Below are 6,000 nucleotides of genomic sequence, written 5' to 3'. Positions count from 1 at the left end.
AATGGATCAGAATCAACAGACAATCAATTGGAATATTCCAACAATGGATCAGAATCTGGGCACGATGGATTGGAAAGTTCCAGCACAAATGCCAGGCAGTGACCATCATCAATATGAAACACGCGAACAACCACCCCTTGACATTCAATGGTGTTACCATCACTCAATCCACCACCGTCAATATTCTGGGAGTTTCCACTGAACATAAACTGAACTGGAATCATCCTATAAACACAATGGCTACAAGGGCAGAGTAGATGCTGGGAATACTTTGGCAAGTGGCTTAACTCCTGATTCCTCAAAACCTGTCCATAATTTACAATCACAAGTTGTGTGTGTGATGGAATACTCCGTAACTTGCATGGATGGGTGCAGCTCAAGAACATAAGAACATAAGACCATAAGAAATAGGAGCAGGAGTGGGCCATCTAGCCCCTCGAGCCTGCCCCGCCATTCAATAAGATCATGGCAGATCTGAAGTGGATCAGTTCCACTTTCCCGCTTTCTCCCCATAACCCTTAAATCCCTTGCCTACCAAAAACCTGTCCATCCATGTCTGAAATATGTTCAGTGAGGTAGCCTCCACCACTTCAACAGACAGAGAATCCCAGAGATTCACCACCCTTTGAGTGAAGAAGTTCCTCCTCAACTCCGTTCTAAACTGCCGCCCCACTTATCTTGAGGCTGTGCCCTCTAGTCCTGCTGTCCTTTCTAAGCGGGAAGAATCTCTCTACCTCTACCCTATCCATCCCCTTCATTATCTTATATGTCTCTATAAGATCCCCCCTCAACCTTCTAAACTCCAACGAGTACAGACCCAGTCTGTTTAGTCTCTCTTCATAGTCCAACCCCCTCATCTCTGGTATCAGCCTAGTGAACCTCCTCTGCACTCCTTCCAAGGCCAAAATATCCTTCCGCAAGTGCGGTGACCAAAACTGCACACAGTACTCCAGCTGCAGCCTCACCAGTGCCCTGTACAGTCACAGCAAGACCTCCCTGCTTTTATATTCTATCCCCCTCGCTATAAAGGCCAGCATCCCATTTGCCTTCTTGATCACCTGCTGCACCTGCAGACTGGGTTTTTGCGACTCATGCACAAGGACCCCCAGGTCCCTCTGCACCGTAGCATGCTGCAGCTTTTCGCCCTTTAAGTAGTAATCCCTCCTACTATGATTCCTGCCAAAGTGGATAACCTCACACTTGCTAACATTGTACTCCAAGAAGCTTACCGCCATCCAGGACAAAGCATCCCATTTAATTGGCAAACCATCCACAAACATCCACGTTCTCCACCACAGAGAATTTAAACAAACATCCTTAGACATCACCTTCCAAAACCATAACCACTTCCCTCTAAAAGGGTAGCAGATACATGGGAACACCACCACCTGCAAGTTCCCCTCCAAGCCACTCACCATCCTGATTTGGAAACATATCGCCATTCCTTCTTTGTCTTTGGTCAATCTTCTAGAATTCTTTCCCGAATGGCATTGTGGGTCAAGCCACAGCACAACGACTGCAGCAATTGAAGATGGCAGCTCACCACCATCTTCTCAAGGAGCAACTAAGGACGGGCAATAAATAAATTCTTAAACTGCCTCCTCTGGCTCGCATGCCGCTGAGTGAAATTTGTACCTTGACAAAATGATTGATGGTCGTGAGGTAGGAGGGATGGGGCGGGGGAGGGGCGGGGGGGCGGTGTTGGTGGGGGAAGGGGTAGTAATGACTTTGAACCAACTCACCCAGCTCTTCAAAAGATGGTGACAGTATTTTTCCCCAGTGCACGCCACAGGAATCCTAGTGGGCTGGGCACAGAGCGTGCCAAGGTCCATTGACCTCAGGAGAGATTTTCCACACTTGGGGCGAGCATGGACAGAAAATCCTGCCCTGGGTGTCAGGAAAATCACGCTAACAAAGAACAAGGAACAACACAGCGAAGGAAACAGGCCCTTCGGCCCAATGAGCCCGCGTCGCCATTTTAACATTGGGAGTGCCCTCTTATACCTGTGTACTTTGTCTACATCTATTGGACTCCACAATAAAGGAACCATAACCAGATTGAGGGACAACTAATTTAGGGACAATTTGTGAACACCAATCAGCCTAAGAGCACGTTTTTGGGGTGTGGGAGGAAACCGGAGCACCCGGAGAAAACCCATGCAAGCATGGGGAGAATGTGCAAACTCTCACAGACACCGGCCCAAATCCATGTGTCTGCACAGCAAACAGTGATAGTCACTGAGCTGTCGCGTTGCCCGTCAGTTGGTCCAGTTTAAGCGTACACAAATGACGTGAAGCACTAGGCAACTCTCGAAACATCCAAGAGCAGCCCTCGTACGACCCACCGCGTGTATGCCCCTTGTTGGACAACAAGGCGGACTGAATCACCTGTGGATTAAAAGAGAAGACATTAATAAACATGTACAACTTATACAGACATTCGCGGAATCCCCAGAAGCTCAGAAATAAAGCAAGTGAGCCAATGAAATATGTTGGAAGGTCCGTAGGAATCAATTGACTTCCAGGATCGTCCCAAGGCTCTTGATCCTTATTTAGAATAGTCTCCTGTATCCCTCCATCTCTAGTCCACTCATGTGCCTATCTAAGTAAACCTTAAACAACTCTAGCGTGCCTGCCTCCACCACCCTACTTGGCAGTGCATTCCAGGCCCCCACCACCCGCTGTGTGAAAAACCTCCCTCTAACATCCGAATTACATCTCACACCCCCTCACCCTAAGCCCGTGGCCCCTCGTAATTTTTGTATCCCACCTAGGAAAAGGCTTACCACTGTTCACTCTATCTATACTCTTCATAATCTTATACATCTCTATGAGCTCTCCCCTCATTCTCCATCTTTCGAAGGAGAACAGCCTCAATTTGCCCAATCTCTCCTCGTTGCTCAGTCCTTCCATACCAGGCAGCATCCTGGTAAACCTCCTCTGAATTCGCTCTAGGGTCTCCACATTCTTCCAGTAGTAAGGTGACCAGAACTGGACGCAGTACTCCAAATGCGGTCGAACCAACGTTCTATACAACTGCAACATTAGACGCCAGCTCTTATACTCTGTACACCTCCCTATAAAGGCAAGCATACCATAAGCCTTCTCCGCCACCTTCTCCACCTGTACTGCCACTTTCAAGGACTTGTGTACTTGCACCCCTAGGTCCGTCTGCGTTTCTATACTCTTAATGGGCCTACCATTTATTGTAAAACTCCCCCCTACATTATTTCGTCCAAAATGCATCACCTCACATTTATCTGGATTAAATTCCATCTGCCATTTCTCTGCCCAATATACCAGCCTATCTATATCCTGCTGCATTGCCTGACACTGCTCCTCACTATCAGCAAGTCCAGCCATCTTCGTGTTATCTGCAAACTTGCTGATCACACTAGTTACTCCCTCTTCCAAGTCATTTATGTGTATTACAAATAACAAAGGTCCCAGTACTGACCCCCGCGGCACACCACTAGTCACAGACCCCCAGCGAGAAAAAGACCCTTCCACTACTACTCTCTGTCTCCTGTTACCAAGCCAGTTCTCAATCCATCTGGACACCTGTCCTTGTATCCCATGAGCCTTAACCTTTCCCACCAACCTCCAATGAGGGACTTTATCAAACGCCTTACATATAGACAACATCCACGGCTCATCCTTCTTTGACCGTTTTTGTCACCTCCTCAAAAAATTCTACCAGCTTCGTAAGGCACAACCTCCCCTTTACAAAGCCATGCTGCGTATCCCTAATCAGATTGCAACACTCTAAACGCGTATACATCCTATCCCGAAGAATCTTCGCCATCAACTTGCCGACCAGTGACGTCAAACTCACTGGCCTATAATTACCCGGGTTATCCCTACTATTTTTAAACAGTGGTACCACGTTCGCGATCCTCCAGTCCTCTGGGACCTCACCTGTGTCCAAAGAAGAGACAAAGATTTGCGTCAGAGGCCCAGCAATTTCACCTCTTGTCTCCCTAAGCAGCCTAGGGTAAATGCCATCAGGCCCTGGAGATTTATCAGTTTTAATACTACCTAAAAACCCTAACACGTCCTCCCTCATAATTGATATTTCCTCCAACGGGTCTACAACTCCCTCCAAGACAGTACCAGACAACAAGTCCCTCTCCTTCGTGAATACTGACACAAAGTATTCATTCAGCATCCACCTCATTCCCTCGGACTCTAAGCATTGTTCCCCTCCTCTGTCCCTATGAGGACTAATTTTTCCTCTAACCACCCTTTTGTTCCTAACATAGGAGTAAAATGCCTTTGGATTTTCCTTAATCCTGTCTGCCAAGACCATTTCATGCCCCCTTTTCGCCCTTCTAACTCCCCGTTTGAGTTCCCTCCTACTCTCTCTGTATTCCTCCAATGCTCTCTCCGTTCCCAGTTGTTTGGACCTAACATTCGCCTCTCTTTTCTCTTTTCTGCTACGCTTATCTGCTATGATAAACCTCAGATTAAACTAAGTCTGCAAACTGTGAGAGGAATAACCATCCACTTTTCTTCACTTATTACTGCATTCGCTACAAGTGGGCAGCACTGTGGCACAGTGGTCGGCGCTGCTGCCTCACAGTGCCATGGGCCTGGGTTTGATTCTGGCCTTGGTTGCATGTCTGTGGAGACTGCACATCCTCCTTATGTCTTCATGGGTTTCCTTTGGATGCTCCAGTTTCCTCCCACATTCCAAAGATGTGCAGGTTATGTGGATTAGCCATGCGAAATTGGCCCTTAGTGTCCCAAGTTTTCCAATTTCCTGAGCAAACATGCACCTTTACCTTGCTGCTTCTTATTTTCGATGCTCCAATCTCTTCCCCCCTAACCGTGTACCATGATTCCCAATGTCCTGGAAAGTTTTTTTTTCATTATCGCCAGGGTAATAAATCAAGGCTGACTCAGAACGAAAAGGCTTTATTGTCAATAAACAACTAACTACTAATCAAATGGTCAGACAGAGTGGCTCTGCAACTGTACACTACTGAACTGTACACTACTAAACTTACACTACTGTACTGTACACTACTCCTTCCCGGCTTCAACTGCCAATCCTCACCCGGCTCACCATATTTGCCCTCACATTCTATTAGCTCAGCTTTCTACTTTGACACTCCATTGGGCCAGGCCTGAACATGTGGCCTCTAGAAAATGACCCTTAAATGGGCCACATTACCACTGTTGGCAAGTCACGCGCCACCTTGACTTGGAAATATATCGGCTGTTCCTTCTCTGTCACTGGTTCCAAATCCCAGGACTCCTTCCTTAACAGTGCTGTGGTTGCACTTACACTGAACAGCAGTGGTGGTTCAAGAGGGGAGCTCATCACTCCCTTCTTAAGGGCAGCTATGGATCCACAATAAATGCTGGGATGAGCCACCGATACCCACATCCCGTGAAATTATTGTTGAGAGAAGTGGGAAGATTAAAAGTTTATGACCAGTGCCTCCACCAGTTCCTGTTCCCAATGAACCTCCACCATTATCCAGAGTGGGTACATGTTCTATTCCATTGTGATATGAAAGGTGTTGGATTGAACGGGGTTAACTGATGCTGTTTGTTTAGTGACTGTAATTAATGTGAGCCTCTGTGGGTCTGTTCAGCGTCACTGGGGAGTTTTTCCTCTTTTATTAATAAGGGATTCCGTTCAATGTGCTGTCTCGTTGAAACATCGAGAGCGACAACTCCGACACAAACAGAGATCGGCGGCTGTGGAGAGGCAGGCGGAGGGAGAGGAGAGATCAGAATCTGGGAGCAATGGATTGGGAAGCTCCAACAATGGATGTGAATCTGGGAACAATAAACTGCAATGTTCCAATAATGGATCAGAATCTGAGAACAATAGACCGGGATGTTCCAATAATGTATCAGAATCTGGGGACAATAGACTGTAAAGTTCCAATAATGGATCAGAGTTTGGGAACAACAGATTGGAATGTTCCAACACTGGACAGGAATTTTGCTGAGGGCCTGTTCCTTCTTTCTGAAGATTGGATTGTT

Source organism: Carcharhinus amblyrhynchos, unplaced genomic scaffold, assembly GCF_965287045.1.
Source record: "Carcharhinus amblyrhynchos unplaced genomic scaffold, sCarAmb.v2.hapA scaffold_51, whole genome shotgun sequence".
Lineage (NCBI taxonomy): Eukaryota > Metazoa > Chordata > Chondrichthyes > Carcharhiniformes > Carcharhinidae > Carcharhinus > Carcharhinus amblyrhynchos.
This window is presented reverse-complemented; position numbering follows the sequence as displayed.